Source organism: Megascapheus bottae, chromosome 19 (genome assembly GCF_031878675.1).
Source record: "Megascapheus bottae isolate mThoBot1 chromosome 19, mThoBot2.hap1, whole genome shotgun sequence".
In the NCBI taxonomy this organism is placed as follows: domain Eukaryota; kingdom Metazoa; phylum Chordata; class Mammalia; order Rodentia; family Geomyidae; genus Megascapheus; species Megascapheus bottae.
In genome coordinates, this window is record NC_143527.1 from 16997400 (window position 1) to 17014735 (window position 17336).

At 42.0% G+C, this 17336-nt stretch overlaps 1 protein-coding gene and 1 non-coding gene across 5 annotated transcripts in view; one reads left to right on the plus strand and one right to left on the minus strand.

Annotated features, from left to right (window-relative positions):
* Nucleotides 1-17336, minus strand: part of Mapk4 (mitogen-activated protein kinase 4) — a 99655-nt gene that overhangs the window by 74451 nt on the left and 7868 nt on the right. Inside the window, exon 1 of one of the 4 annotated variants that reach the window (XM_090353090.1) lies at nt 7867-7985. The exons of the other annotated variants lie outside the window; for them this stretch is intronic. The gene's annotated coding sequence lies outside the window, so the exon portion shown is untranslated. Of the gene's footprint in view, nt 1-7866; nt 7986-17336 lie in introns of those variants that run through there. 4 annotated transcript variants of the gene reach the window in all.
* On the plus strand, nt 14275-14398 carry LOC150049674 (U6atac minor spliceosomal RNA). The gene has a single exon (XR_016538944.1). It is a non-coding gene; the product is annotated as a U6atac minor spliceosomal RNA (small nuclear RNA).

Here is a 17336-nt window from a genome sequence, read left to right on the forward strand (position 1 = left end):
TCTAATCAAGGAAGAAGTCTTGATTTTAACCTCTAGTGTCCAGAGGCATAGGCCCACCAAAAGCTCAACATGCACACAGTTTGTGTGTGTCACTGTCCTGCCTAGTTACTGGCTCATCAGGTTAGGACACTCACCCGTCCAGAACACCTATCATGTACTGAGTTCCATGTTCTGGAAGGGTATGATCTCACTATCCAAACCAAAGCACTTAAGAGTGAAGAGATATGGATAATTATGTCAGACAACAGAGACTGAGACTGCCTCTGCAAAGCTTAATGCATTGCCCCCTACTTCTACACAGCTCACAGTACTGCTTCGATGAATTCCAAGGGCAAATGAATCACTCATCCATACTCTCAATTCCTCATATGGTAAACAATGTTATTCCACGCCAGTGATGAATCTGTGTTTACCTTTCAGCTCTAATTTCGGCCCAGCTGGAGAGCCTGTTCATTGCTATTGAGAAAGTATTCTCATTGACTAGCTGGGGGGGGGGGGGGGAGGGAGGAGTTGAGGTGGATTCACAGGCCCATGAGATCCTAGTGCCAGCCCAGGCAGAAAAGTCTGTGAGACTCTTATCTCCAACTGAGAAGCCATAAGTGAAGCTGTGGCTAGCTTTAAGTGAAAAAAGCTAAGGGACAGCACGCAGGCCCCAAGTTCAAGAGCGAGTAATGAAACAAAAAAAATATGACTATACACTATAATGTTTTTCTAAGTTCTGTGGGGGAAAACTGCTCCACAAATACACTGGTTATGCAAATCTGTAGGTTAAAAAAGAAAAAACAGCCACATAGAACAACAGACTCCAGCTGTGAATTCTTTTGCAATTTGAACTCTTCTACCCAATTCTCTCAAGACATAGCTAATTTTAAAGAATCTTGCTCAGAATGAGTGTGGTTGGTGAGTTGGACATATGAAGTGAGACCCATGCTGTGGCCACATGCAACTGGAGAAACACAGATTTGAACAGAATATTTATGTTTGAATCTTAGCTTGGTTCCAAAAAGCTCTGAACCACACTATTATGCATTTAGAGTTAATACTTTTCAATCATCTAATGGGACAATATTTTTGTCATTTCTCCTATTTTTTTCTTGATTTATAAGTTCTTGTCTGAACTCAATTTGGATTAGTTTCATTAAGAAATGCAACTTACTACCATCACACTTGGACTTGATTTCCATCTAAATTTTGATGGGACACAAATATTCAGACCATAATAATCTCTTCTATTTCTCACTGAGAAGATGAACCATACCACTGCATCCACTGAACAGACTTGTAGCCAAATTCAGTAAAATATGTTAGTGAGCTTTGGAAAATATGATGCAATTTCTTTTTTTTAAAACCAGATGTCATGTCATAGTTGTTGTTGTTTTTCAGATTGAAACTTTAAAAAACAAAAAATTAGTCATCTTTTAAAAAACCCAAACCAAACCAAAACTATTACTAACAACAAAAAACCCCTGCAATTTGTGGGTACTACCACCAGATGGCAATAGTCTTTAAGTCACAGTCTCCAAAATCCTAAAAAAAAGATTAAATGGAGAATGAGTTTCACGATTTCAAGAATACATGGAGTGAATATACTGACTATATTCTGTGGCTTTGCATGGGCTCAGTGGGAAAGAAATTCCATTTTTCTTTTCTGTGTAGGTAACATAACAAGAAAGAAAACAAATATATTCATGAAAATGGTGAACCTCAACAGGCATTGACGGCTTATGACTGTAATCCTAACTACTCCAGAGGCTGAGATCTGAGGCTGAGGATCTCAGTACCAGCATGCACGCGCGTGCACACACACATGCACACACACGCACACATGCACACACGCACACACATGTGTGCACACAAAACTAGATGGTGAATCACATCCAATTAAACTGGAACCTAGAGAGCTGGCACTATGCATCTGCATTATTATTTTTGTGTGTGTATGTGCCGCTTCTGGGGCTTGAACTTGGGGCGTGGACACTGTCCTTGAGCTTTTCTACTCAAGACTAGCACTTTGAGCGACAGCTCCACTTCTGGCTTGATGGTTAATTGGAGATAAGAGTCTCACAGACTTTCCTGATTGGCCTGCTACTATCATGCTTAGACCTCAGTCTCCTGTGTAGCTAGGATTACAGGTGTGAGCCACTGGCACCTAGCTTGCAATATTTTTTTTAAACATCCTAGGTGATCAGGCACCTACACACCCCAAGTAAAAAAGTGAAGCACAACTTGCAATTATAACAATCTGCTCTCTTCCTCCTGCTCCTCTCTCTCTCTCTCTCTCTCCTTTGAACATAGTCAAATACCTTTCTAACAGAGAAGCAAAATGTCAGATAAGATTTCTGCAGAAGATAAAGACATCCCCTTCTGTTGTGCAAGGCCTTGGACACAACCCTTTAGAGAGCACATCTGGGTGAATGCTATTGATGTTTGTAGTTTATGATCAATACTTACACTTTATACCCACCACCGAGCATTTTGTGCTCAGGTCAATCTCCTGGTTTTACATTAGTCACTGTCATCCACTGCTTTTGTTACCCTTGTAACAAAACTGAACTCTGTCAGTGATTATCAAAGACAAGTACTGGGAATGATGCAAGATAAATACAGTCTAGAGGGGGCCGGGAGTTTGGCCTAGTGGTAGCGTGCTTGCCTAGCATGCACGAAGACCCGGGTTCGATTCCTTGGTACCCCACATACATAACAAAAAAAAAAGCTGGAAGTGGTGCTGAGGTTCAAGTGGTAGAATGCTAGCCTTGAGAAAGTCCAAGAACAGTGCTCAAACCCTGAGCCCAAGCCCAGGACTGCCAAAAAAATAAAATAAAATACAGTCTAGATTCTTTTGGCATAAGAGGCAGAGGGAAATTTTAGAGGCTACTATAATTTTCATTGTGAGTGGAACTTACCCACATACCAGTGGGCATTAGATGACCTATAAGAGTTAAGGACATGATTTGTGGCTGGGGATAACCCAAAATTAATAGGACCATGTAGAGTTCAAGCACTCATATTTTGACTCTGCAGATTAAGGGATCTGTATTGCTCAAGGTATAAAAAACAGTGTAATCTAGGCATCAGTGGCTCATACCTGGAATCCTAACTATTCAGGAGGCTGAGATTTGAGAATCATGGTTTGCAGCTAGCCTAGGCAGGAAAGTTCAGAAGACTCTTATGTCCAATAAACTACTCAGAAAAAGCTGGAAGTGGTACTGTGACTCAAGTGGTAGAGTGCTAACTTTGAGCACATAAAGGACCGTAGACAGCACCCAGACCGTCTGCTCAAGCCCCAGGACCAATTTAAAAAAAAAAAAAAAAAAAAAGTGTGTGTGTGTGTGTGTGTGTGTGTGTGTGTGTGTGTGTGTGTGTGTGTGTGCAGTGCTAGGACTTGAATGCAGGGCCTCAAACTTACTTGGCTTTTTCTACACAAGGCTAGCACTCTATCACTTAAACCATAGCTCTACTTCTTGATTTTTGCTGGTTAATTAGAGATAAGAACCTTTTGGACTTTTCTGTCAGGGCTGACTGCAATTGTGATCATGTTCTCAGTCTCCTGAGTGGCCAGGATTACAGATATGAGCCACCAGCACTCAGCCCCCCCTCCACCCCCCTTTTTCCCCACCAATCCTGGAGCTTGAACTTAATACTTTAGCTTTTTCACTCAAGGCTAGTGCTCTACTACTTGAACCATTGCTCTGCTTCTGGACTCCCTCCCTACCCCACCCCTGCCCCCTGCCTGAGATAACAAGTCTCATGGACTTTCCTGCTCAAGATGGCTTCAAACCACAACTTCAGATCTCAGCCTCCTGAGTAATTAGGGTAACAGGAATTAGCCTTAGCCACCAGCACTCAGCTTTAATACTTTTAAAAGTTAAACATATTTCTCTTTCTGTGAGTATAGGCTGCACTTAGAGACTCGATTCTTATGACTAGAAAGAGCACAGAAATTATCAAGTCCAGTCCAAGTCCCATAGAAGGTATTGTAACTTCTCACACCTCTCCCTTCTCTTCCACCCTTCTCCCTTCATTCTCCCTTTCCCTCCCCCCTCCCCACTCTCTCTCCCCACCTGCCCATCCAGGAAGAAGCCAGTCACCACGTGGTAACAGTCTACACAGGGAGGGACTCTGATTCATGCACTCCTCTAACCCAAGACAAGTCCCCAGCCATCTTCAGCCCTTCTCTGCAGCCTCATGAGAGGTGCTCAGCTGCCTCCGCATTCCTGAGCCATAGAAACTGTAACACATATGTGCTTAAAAAAAAAGTATCTTCTGAATTATAGGATCATTTGTTACACAACAATAAATATCTAATACATCTTTCTTTACTTTTCACGTGAAAGTATGAATGCAATGTTGCGTGAACCTGGAATAAACATACAAACTATGACGACTCCCCCTGTGCTCACAGAGTGAAGGATGAATCTGTGTCGCAGTCCTACTAGGGAACTCTTAGGGAGAAACCATGGGCAGAGCTGGACAGACCTTGGAGAGGAAGAAGTATTCTGATCATGAGTTGGATCCATAATTGAGAGAGAGTCCAGCCTCTTAAGCAAGCATCCTGCACATGACTGACATGGCACAGGAAGAAGGCAGTGGATGATCTAGTGTGGCTTCATAAGCAGCACGAAACAGAGAAAGAAGGCAGAACTCTCCTCAAATGACCCCAGCACAGGTCCCTGGGATGGCACACAGTGGACAGTGAGTGTCACTCAGCCAAGCAGCAGATGGAATCAGGAAGAAGCAGCTCTGCTTGGCCAGCCTAAGGTAGACATAAGTCCCCAAATGTCTCGGGTCTCTGGTGAGCTTTGGCAATCTGCTCACAAGAGAGCTCCAGATGGGCATATCATTAGCAAAGCATCTGGCCTTCCCTTAACTTGGTAAGGCCTTCAGATGACCACTCTCTTTTACCAAACAAGATAAACATAGACAGTGGATCATACCCATCGCTTTCCACCTTTACCTGTCCTTCCAGTTCGAGGCTCACTGCCAGCTCCTTATCCTGTGATCTCAACCTCATCTACTGGGTTGGTCTGAAGTCTCAAAGACATCTTGACAAAGGTGACCTAGAAATCTCTATGCCATTACTCGGAGTGCAGACTCCACTGGGGACAGCCATAAATCTATCCAGGTGACCTCTGCCATTCCTCTCCCAGCAGCCCACCAGTGGCTTCTGAAAGAGCTCCCTACTCAGTCATAGGATGATCCAACAAGCCTGAAGAGGGAAAGAGCACCCCAAAGGAGATGGGGGCCTGCAAAGATCCCTCCTGGGACAATGTGGGAGCTAAAGAGGCCTGTCGGGATCATTTTCCTCGAGAGCCACTTGTTGAGATGTATCAATTACAGTGATGAAGAGCTCTAGGAGAGGAAACCACAAAGCAAACTTTCATTATCAAGCTGAAGTAAGAAACACTTCCAGTGAAATACATCCCTGTTGATTTCTTTCCAGATGGGTCAGGGATACATGAGAACTCAACCCCAGCCCATGCCCCAGCTCCTTGAATGCTTGGCTCTAGCCAACAATTATTCCACAGAAAGCCAAATGCCCATGGCTTCCACCTGTAATCCTAGCTACTCAAGAGGCTGAGATCTCGGGTCTGCAGTTCAAAGCCATCCTGGACAGGAAAATCCATGAAACTCTTGTCTCCAATTGATCACCAAAAAGCCAGAAGTAGAGCTGTGACTGAAAATGATAGAGCACCAGTCTTGAGTACAAACAGTTAAGGGATAGCACCCATGCCCTGAGTTCAAGCCCCAGTCCTGACACTAAAACAAAACAGTAAAACAGCCCACTAAAAACCTCTTTGTCCCCATCATGAATGCTTGTTTGCAACTATGCAAGGCATGAGGTTGTTCTGACTGACCTCTTCTCTCCATGCTAGGAGCCATCTGGGTGCTATGAACTTAGGAGGCTTCCCTGGGCAAGTCCCCAAACTTGGAAATGGGCTTGAGAGGTGGGGGAAGTTCAGGTTGCCATAGGGAGACTCAGAACTTAAAAAAAAGCTGTCTGGGGGCCGGGAGTTTGGCCTAGTGGTAGAGTGCTTGCCCTGCATGCAGGAAGACCCAGGTTCAACTCCTCGGTACCACATACATAGAAAAAGGCTAGAAGTGGTGCTGAGACTCAAATGGTAGAGCTCTAGCCTTGAGAAAGTCCAAGGACAGTGCTCAGGCCTTGAGCTCAAGCCCAGGACTGACAAAAAAAAAATCTGTCTGAAACAAGGACAAGGACATACTAAATCCACTAGCACAATGATGTTCATTGCAGCACTATTTACAATAGCAACCCAGATGCCCCTCAGTTGATGAGTGGATCAACAAAATGCCCCTCAGTTGATGAGTGGATCAACAAGATGTAGTATTTATACACAATGGAATTCTATGCTGCTGTCAGAAAGAATGACATCACTCCATTTGTAAGGAAAGGGAAAACTTAGAAAAAAATCATATTAAGTGAAGTAAACCAGACTCAAAGGAACATAGGCTCAATGGTTTCCCTCATTTGTCATAATCAGTAGAAACCTTGGGCTCTCCTAGCAGAGATTTACAATGGAACAAAACCTAGATACATAAGGCCATGGATGACCTTAGGATGACGCTAAATGAAATGACCTCTAAGATATAGAGACAAATGCCATATAATGAGTTGTCCTTAATGTATTATGTTATCTCTCATCTCTTTTGCTGTCCCTTGGTTATCTCATATTGTTGCAGTATTTCACCTTGTTATGATATATTGTACATATGCATATTTGGTTATTTGAAATAGGATAGGGAAGGGGGGTAAACAAGATGAGGGGAGGGGGTGGGGGGAGGTAAATGGGGACCAAAACATAAGAAAGGGTATCAATGTATGTGAAGTAATGCACCTTCTATCTGGTGAATATAATGTGACCCTTCTATTAATTACAATAAAAATATATGGGTAAAAATCTGTCTGGAGATCAGAGAAGAAAGAAAGATGACTCCCAGCTAATGCAAAACAAGGACAACTGGGAGCTGCTCACAAATGCACATGGAACGCAGATCCTCATCTAGGACAAGGAGTTGGGATGTCCACTCCCTTCCAAACATGTCTTCTTATGGGGTTTCACTTTGGTGACTCAACTGTCCCCATGTCACCCTTAACATTCATTCACCTTCCCTTCACATTTCTTGAAAAAACATTATTTATGCAGAGGGAACACAGACCTGGTAAAGCTTCAAAAGAATACATTGTCGTTGAAAAGTTGGAAACGAGGCACAGAGGCAGTGGGTGATGCAAGGACAAGATGATGTAAAGGGCCTGTCCCCAGGGCCCCATCACTCCCCATGGGAGCTCCTGCAATAATTTCCTGCATCTCTTACAGGCCCCTGTTTCCTCCTGCTTTCCAACTTGCAGATCATGAGCTAACAAATCTGATCATCTCCTCACCTGCACCAATCCCTAATAAGTTCACTCGTCCTCAGATCGACCCCAACTCCTTAACACAAGGACAGGCCCCTGAGATTGCTGGTGCCCGCTTGCCCATCTAGGCCAAGCACCTTCCTGCATTGAATCTTGCATTCCCTTCTGACTATGTGTGATCCCCCCAGACTCTGCTCCCTAAGGCTTACTAAAGTTCCTCAAGTTCCCTCTCCTCTTCAACCATGCTGCCTCTGGGATACTGCCCTACCTTCTTCTGCTGGCACACACTTGGTCATCTTTGAGGTACTCCAGGTATCACACACTCCCAGATCCTCCTCTGAGCCCCATTCCCTCTGGCCATGTGTGTCCTGTGGAAGTCTCCATAGAGCACTAAAAGCCAGCCCTGTGACTGTCCCTGCATTAGTTTACCACCCCATTCCCAGACTAACTGTATCACCCACTTCTATTTAGCAGCAAAGCTTACAAGGTACCTGGCAGGGAGCATTGGTTTTGTAATACTTTTAATCAATCTTGCTAGTCATTTTTCACTTCTTCATCTTATGGCCATCTCTTACACCTCCCATGGGTATCATGGTGCACTCCTCCGAGCTGCAGAAGTCCTGGAAAGCAGCAGCAGCAGCAGCATCTCCTGGGAAGGTGTTAGAGGTGCTTAGTCTTGAGTTCCACCCCATCCCCACTGGAAATCCCACTGTACTCTAGCATCTGGAGATGGCTCAGGTTAAAGAACCACGGCTCTAGAACCTTCTAGGATCCCAGAAAGCAGCTCCTATTCTACGCTGTGAGGAGCCACTCTTCAGTGGTCTGGCCACTGTCTCTTTTCCAGCCTAGCTAAGCCTCTCCTTAGTGAAAAGGATGTACAGAGGGGCCAGATTTAGAAAGACTCATCCTCCCTTCCCATTGGATGAAACAAGAATCATCCTGGGAACAAAGGAAACCAAGCGACACAGGTGCTCTGGGCTCTGTTGAGCTCTCTTACTAAGCCCTGAGCAGCAGGAGGCCCAGACACCTGCCGGCCTGGATGGGGTTCACCTAAGGCTAACACCAGGGCTGGCACAGCTACATCTCACAGATGTCAGTCTCTAGTGATTCCTCTCTGAAGGACAATGTGGGACATCAGGAATATTGTGGGTAGATAAGCCACACCTCTCACCCGGGGACAATGGAACAGCAATTAGGACTATCTTGGCTGTCAGTCTGGGCTCACAGTACAACAGGTGGCTGGCTAGAGTGAAGGCCACGCTGTGAGTTTGAATTGATTAGGTGTTGCTACCCAGCTCAGTGCCAGATCATCACAGCATAAAACAGCCAGGGCTGTGGATATAACCAGGAACCTCTGACTTCTTAGCATTTACATTTCTTACAAAGCCTCTAGTTTTCATTTCATACATTAACCATGCTTGAGCACCTACTGTGCACAAAATGAACCTGGTCTTGCTAAGCTGGCAGACTGTGATCCTGGCTGTGCATGGAAATCATGTGAGGAACAGATGCCCACTCCTGTCCCCAGAACAGCAGACAGCTGGAGTGGAGTCCAGTTGTCAGTATTTTTAAAGGCCCCCAGATGATTCCCATATGCAAGAAACTATCGCTTTTAAATAAAACAGAATCGGGGCCCATCCTCAGATCACATAGAGAAGAGTCTCTAGGGCTGGAGCCTGTACATATATTTACAACACATGTACATTTATGCACAGATGCACATCCAGGTACACAGATTGTCCAGGTAATGTCTTCTAGAGGGAGGGAGAACTACCATGTGATAATCTGATACATGCACATAATGCGCAGTGATCAAAATCAGGGCAATTAGTGTATCCATCACATTAAACATTCATCATTTCTTTGTGTTGAGGACGTATAGAATCTTCTAGCTATTTTGAAATATGTAATGAATTATCATTAAGCACAGTCACCCTTCTGTGTTACACAACATTGTAACACGCTTGTATCAAAACTGTTACGTTGTACCACTTAACCCACCTCTTCCTATCTTTCCTTCCCAACCCTTCCCACCCTCTGGTACCGCTCCCTGATCATTCTCTACTTCTATATGAGCTCAATTGTTTTTGCTTCCACAAGTGAGTAAAAACATAAAAAGGATTTGTCTTTCTGTGCTTGGCATATTTCACAAGCTCAGGGACAGCACTCAGGCCCCGAGTTTAAGCCCCAGCACTAGCACCAAAAAACAAAAACAAAAACAGAACTTAGGAGGAAAAATACAATCAATATTGCTTGTTCTTTTTAAGATTTCTTTCTTTTTCTTTACTTTTTTTTTTTTTTGCCAGTCCTGGAGCTTGAACTCAGGGCCTGGACACTGTCCTTGGGCTTTCTGAAGGCTAGAGCCTTACCACTTTGAGCCACAGCACTGCTTCTGGCCTTTTCTGTGTATGTGGTACCGAGGAATGGAACCCAGGGCTTTGTGCATGCTAGGCCATGCTCCCGGCCACCTTTTAAGATTTCTTTTTCACTGTTGGAGTTATAATTTAGTGTGACTGATCTGTTGGGAGCTTTGGTTCTTTGTTGTTGTATAGATTTGTTTGCCAGCATTGACCATTCATCTAAAATCTGCTGACCGGAACAACTGTTCTCTCTCATGACTACAGCAGTAGAGGAAGTTGGTCTGAAAGTCAAAACTGGGCCCTGAATACCAGAATGCATCTATTTCCCTGAGAGATCTAGGACAAATTATATGATTGTCAGGTTCCTCATAATGAAGCAAGACAATGAATACTCTCAAAGCTGGTTTTCTTCTAGCTCGAACATGATGTAGTTTTAATTCTTTTCTGGACAATGAGATTAGTCTTTATAGAAACAGTCAAGTTTATTACTTTGGTTTTTCTAGAAATGGATCATTATCTGGAAGAGCCTACCTTGAATATCCAATTCCATAAAACAAAGTAACTTAATGTGTGTATTTAATACACTAGTAAGGCTAACAAAGAAAGAGAGAGTGACTATACTAATGGAATTAATGAGAAGAATTGCATTCCAACCATGATTCAACACAGAATAAAATGGGCCCTATGACATAAAACCAGAGAAGAGGCATCTGGAAGTGAGAGGGAGGAGAGAAAGGGAAAGGGAAAGGAAGAAAGGCACAGAGGAAGGGAGGGAGGAAAGCTCTGGCATTAAGTAGTAAAGTTGTTTCCATCAAGGATAAAAGAACACTGACATGGATGATGCTAAATGAAAGGTCCTCCAGAATATAGAAACAAAAGGCATATAATGAGTGATTGCTGTCCTTCATGTACTATGTTATCTTTCATCTCTTTTGCTGTCCCTTAGTTATCTCATATTATTACAGTATTTCACCTGGTTATCTGATATGTTGTATATATGCTTATTTGGTTATTTGAAATAGAATAAGGAAGGGAGGAAAACAAGATGAGGGGCGGGGGTTGGGGTAGGGAAATGGGGACCAAGACACGAGAAAGGGTATGTTTGTGAAGTAATGCACCTTCTATCTGGTGAATATAATGTAATCCTTCTATTAATTACAATAAAAATATATGAAAAAAATAAAAAAGAACACTGACATGGAATCAAACTTGGTTTTTATAGTCATCTAAGACAAACCATCCAGTTTTCCCAGGTACAAGTTTTCACACACCTGTAGAATGAAAAATCATATAGAAATACTGGTCTGACATATTAGACAATGTCAAAAGGACTTCAGAAACACTGTTATGAGAAGGTTTCATGAAATATTGTATAAAGTATGTTGCAACAAACTATGAAAGATATGCTTGATATATACTAACCACATATTCAGACTTTGGATTAATGGTTTATTACAAAAGCCAGAGTTTCCAATGATACAGCCTTGGAGGGAAATCTATGCAGAATCTTATATTTAGGTGTCTTTTTTGTAACTTTTCAACTTTTTAAAAATATTAACTTATTTTTCAAACTAAGTAGAATAAGAACTAGGGATGTAGCTCAGTGGTAGTGCTTCATTAGCACATACAAGGCTCTGGTTTAATCCCCATCAACACCCACAGGGGAAAAAAAAAGACAAAGAAAAGAATAAAATGTAAAACAAGGGTGAGGAGTGTGGCTTAGTGGTAGAGTGCTTGCCTAGCATGCACAAAGCACTGGGTTTGCTTCCTTGGTATAACACACACACACACACACACACACACACACACACACACACACACACACACTGGACGTGATGTTGTGGCTCAAGTGGCAAAAAGCTAGCCTTGAGCAAAAAGTGTGCAAGGATACTGCCCAGGCCCTGAGTTCACGCCCCAGGACTGGAAAAAAAAAAAAGTGAAGGAACAACTCTTTACCCTCAACTCCATTTTACTTTATCACTATTAACAAAGCCTTCTGTGCCCTTGTAGAGAAAAGCTTATATATATGTACATCTTGCAAAGACATGTACATTTTTCTTCTTGGTATCCATTACTGGAAAGGAAAGATCTCATTTCAAATAACCCAAGTTTAAGGCATCATAGTTTTGAATTACCAAAGTTTGACATTGCTATTAGTAGTGAGAATTAAATAATAATGCTAATTTTTAATTTCTTACCAATAGGATGCGTGGAACAAAAGACAAAAAGGCTCTTTATTAAGGAAGCCAAATCTAGGGCAAAGACTGTAGAGAAAAAACACTGTATTGTTTGTTGGTTAAAGAAGACAGGAAAGTCAATTGTCAAGGACTGACAGAGGTCTGGTTCTGGAGAAATGGGAGAGATTCTTAATAACTCTTATTCCATAAATGTCCTTTAGGTACACAAGCAAAGATTTCAGGTTCATATTTTCACCTAATGAAAATGAGTTTGAGGGAACTAAAGACTTTAGAACCTGTGGGGAATTGAGGGCATGCTCAAAAATTTCGAGACAGAACTTTGAGCCTTTTTTCTCAAGTATTCAAATAAATTGAGTATACTTCCTTCTATTTTCCTCCATTGAGAGACCCAACAAAATTAATAAGGACTAGAGTCTTGGGTACTTTTTTTCTTCATTTATCTTTATTCAGCTGAAAAAAGGGGGGAAGGGATAGAAAAATGGATGGACTCATGTACTGGTGGTACTCACTTATTTCTGCTACTCAGGAGGCTGAGATCTGAGGGTGGAGATTTGGAGTAATCCCAACAGAAAAGTCTGTAAGACTTATCTCCAGTTAACCACCAAAAAGTCAAAAGTGAAGGTATCACCCACATGGTAGAGCACTAGTATTGAGGGTAAAACTAAGAGACAAAGCTTAGGCTCTGAGTTCAAGCTCCAGTATTGGCGCGCGCACATGCACGCACACGCACACGCACATACACACACACACACACACACACACACACACACACACACACACACACACACAGGCCATTCAGCACACAATATACCAAGAACTATTTACCAGACATATTCCCATTCCAACATAAAATGCTCTCTCCTTCCTCTATAACCCACCATTCTTCTCTCTGTTATTTGGATGGCACACAATTCAAGGGCTTTATTACATGAAGATGGATTGGTTGTTCAGGACCCTTTAGAGTCTTGAACTGTGGGTATTGAAACTATATAGTTATTGGTAAGAAAAACTTCATTTTCTCTCCATCAAATCTCAAAAGCGAAAGCAATTCCACTAGTGACTCCATTGTTACCCCCATCTCACCTCCTCTTCCTCAGTGATTTACTGCAATCATCTTCCTTATTCTCCTCTTACAAGTAAGATTGCATTTCAGAGTTTGAACTTTTCCAGTCCCTTCAAGCCTGTTGAAAGAGCTATATAATATCTTGCTGTTTTGAGTTATCTAAGAAAGTTCTGGACACTGAAGCTGGGTGCTTGTAGCTCACTCAAGAAACTGAAATCTGCAGGATTGTGGTTCAAAGAAAATTCTGCATTGCTCCATCTCCAAAATAAGGATTGGAGGTGTGGTTCAAGTGATAAGAGCACCAGCCAAGAAAAAAGCTGAGTGAGATGGAGGCTCTGAGTTCTAAATCCCAATCCTGGAAAAAAAAAAATCTGGGCGCTTAGTAAAAAACCACCATTCCCTAAAGCCAAGGGTGTTTGTGTCTGAGAAGCAGAAGACTTTGCTCAGCATATTCCTCTGATCTCTCTGTGGCTTTTATATGTGTCATTGAACTGGCAGCCTATTATCTCTTATTAGCAGACAAGCTTGTCTCAAAATGGCAAGGGGGGAAAACCCTCTAAATCCAAATAAATGGAAAATCTGACAAAAGAAATATAGACAATATAGTTATTTTCTCAAATCACTACACCTCCTTTGAAAAAGAAAATCAGCTTAAATGTCCGAGTCACTGATAAGTAAAAAGAAATTTGAGCTTTTACTTAAAAGTGAATCACAGTGAAGAAGTTAATTTGCTTCATTTCAGGCTGAGGAATCCTGGTTCATAAATTCTTATGGCTGGTAGAACTTTCTGGTGACTGCTTCCAGAAATAACTACAGAAGGGTACATTTTCCCCAGACAATAGAAAATCTGCCTCTTCAAAATTCATTAGGTCATTAGCATTTCTCCCAAAGGGATCAGTCACAGCTTAGGACTACAATTGAGGTGAGTGACAGATCTGTTCCTGCGTGGACAGTTATTAAAGCCTAATGGGACAATTTCCCTTTCTAGCAACATGGTAGATTGTCACATTTTCCTACGTGTGAAGTATTGTGAAACTAGAATTTAAACAAATCACCAGGGAACACACTAAATGTTCCACAGTATGAGTGGTGTCCAAAAATTTGGTGAGGATACCTCTCTCCCAGAACTGGTCCTTCCAAGATAGGCAAACTTCTAAAAGCTACACCTGCCTCTTCCTCCCTGGCTATCATCTGAAAGGTGAGTGGGCAGACAGCAATAGAAACAAGATCTAAATTTTCAAAGGAGAAAGGGGATCAAATAAATAAAACTTAAGAGCCGTGTTGTATGAAAGGAGAGAAGGTTAGCGCTTCCCTTGACAGGGATGAAAGAGGCCCTTGGCCTGACAACACGCATACAGTTAAGGCATGCCATCTACTTCGTGGCATCTAACCACAGTTTTTTTTTTAAATAAAAAGTAAAAATAAAGCCTAAGAGCCTCCCTCCTACCACCCCCCCAAAATCCAGTGGAGGCTCTGGTGAAATGGTAAAGAAGACCTTTCACCACTCAGCCCAACCTTATCAAACTGAGCAAGTATAATATTCTCATGGTATGTTTCTCTAGCTTCATAAAGGCTGAGGGAAAACATGATGAGACTGGAACAGGGTAGAGGGAAGACTATTTGGCTGTGGATAATATATGGTTGAAGGTGCTGCTTCTAAAGGCTAAAAAGGATCCACTTGGCTTTCTTTTATTTCCAATAGTTGCTGGGAAGGAAAGCGTCTTCCTCCCTCATCATTTCCTCCAAGTCCTAACTTCTCTTCAAAGAACCTCCTTTTCACAGGACAATGGGGACAAGGAGGAAGAAGTCAGATGGAGACTGATGGTTCATGGGGCTCCAGGTACCAACCCTGTGACTTCTTTCTCTGCCAGCTCGCCTACCTTATTGGTATCATGTAGGAAAACAGATCTATATTTACCTACATCCAATTAGTAGAAATTTAGTCATCTCAACCTCTGCTTTCCAGCTGACACCAGGATGATGGGTTGGACAAAATTCCTAGTCGTAGGCAGGCCAAGAGCCACTGGTGATGGGTACATCTCTCTGGTTGGTCTCTATCATGAGTCAGATTCAGCCCTGTCTTCCACTGGCAGTGGGGAATTAGGTGATTTCAATTCCCAGTGAACTCAAAGAAGAAGTGTGGAGGAAACAAAACTTCCTAAAAGCACCATGAGAAAACAAGCCAGGGAGGGATCTAAAGCTTAAAAGAGAGAGAAGGACACGGAGCTACATGGGTCTGAATATTAGGGCCACTTTGAACCATTTAGGGAGGCTGGCCAATCCAAGGTAAACCCACACGGATAGCATCTAGCATCGTGGAATCAAGAGGCTGGAACATCCCTCAATTAAACTCCATGGACCTGAACCCTGGGAAAAAAAGAAAGCAAAAAAATAAACCAGTCTGTCCTCATGTCATCTGAACTGCCTAGAAAATCTCAAGCCTCCAAATTGACTTGGCATTGCTGATCACCCAGAAAAAAACTTTCAGAAGCTAATTAAAATCCTCTTTACAATGTGTGTCACTTTTATCACCATCAGCAAAAGCCTCACATCATCAAATAAAAAAATACCATTCATTATATTGTGCATTATTAGTTTATTACCAGTGTGTGGGGGTGTACAAGTACACCATTAATTGTAAAACATATCTGGATTTTAGAGGCTAAAAGGAAACACTATGCACATCTTAAAGTGGGCAGAATATGGAATTCTGAAGCAGGGTCTTATGAAACCCAGGCTGGCTTCAAATTCACAAGCTTCCCACCGCAGGTCCCCTGGGTACTAAGATTTACAGGCATGGAGTATCAAGCCCACTTATAAATATTTTTTCAAATAATACTTAATACAAATTCAGAGATAGCCAACCACACAAGGAAGCATAAATATAAACAAGCAACTTGGAGTGGGGGGAGAGGAGGAAATACTTAGGAATTCCAGATGAAAATTTTTTCAAAGTATAGAATGTGGTAGAGTGCTTGCCTAGCATACATGAAGACCCTGGTTCAAATCCTCAGTACCACATACATAGAAAAAAAGCCAGAAGTGGTGTTGTGGCTCAAGTGGTAGAGTTCTAGCCTCGAGAAAGCCGAAGGACAGTTCTCAGGCCTTGAGTTCAATGCTCAGGACTGTCCAAAAAAAAAAGTATAGAATGTAAAATATGTCTGTTTAGAAAACTCAAGGAGATAAAAGCTAGACTTAAAAAAAAGTCAGAGCAAGAAACTCGTAGCTCTATAAGGTATTATCACAGATTGCAATATAATTACAATGTAGTCTAACATTGCAAAAAGAACTAAATATCTGCCAGAGAAATTCAGTAAAACTGGGAATACAACAAACAGGTGGATTTAACCACAGATCAGATACAGGTGAACAGACATAGTGGGACTTGAAAGATAAATCTTAACAAGCAATTCAGAATGTTGCCTAAAGAGATATTTTAAAACAACAAATAGAAAAGATGTAAAACACAGAAAGGGGATATTTGAAGCTACAATGAGGAACTTTAAGATAACAAAATGACCTCACAACACAATGTTTTCCAGAAAATAGATAGAGAGCTCAAAGAAAGTTGCTAATATTCCTCAACCCAGCTCCTTCAAAGATCAGCTGTACAATGGGGGTAGGCTACATTGGCAAAGATCTAGAGGTATCGGCAGTGGCTCAGCATGTACCCAAGTATGACTGACTTTTCTGTGCTTTACTTCTCTTGTTGGTAATAGAGGTAGTTGGTAGCACTCACTTCACATGCTGAAACACTAGGCAGATCCTGAAAATGTTGGCTTCTACATGGGGCCACACTCTCCATTTAAGTTTGCTTCAGAAACCCACAGGCAGATGCACCACTGTGAAGGAGACCAGATCACCCTACACCTGGCAGTTTAGGCGTCCAAATCATAGAATACAGATGGATGGAATTGCTCACATCAATTATATCTTTGAAAGCAGAAGCATACTATTTGCTCTTTTGAAACATGGCTTTTTATACACAGATGAATTTTTTTGAAACCACTACATCCAACTAGAAAAACAGGCAATACACACACACACACACACACACACACACACACACACGAAACAATCCTATAAAAAGACAAATGAAAACAACAAAGTTACATGGCTTTGTTTTGGTTTTTGCTTTTGCTTTTCTGGAGGACTTGTTTTTGCTTTTGTTTGTAACTATCATTGACAAATCCTTCCAATGAAGGGCCCATGGGCATACCATTTTTGTAAAGACATTTAGTCCAATGCACCTATACCACACCCTGGGCTAAATTCCACTGTCGAGGAATACATACCAAACAAACAATTCAAATTATAGAGTGAAAGCATAGACAATGTCA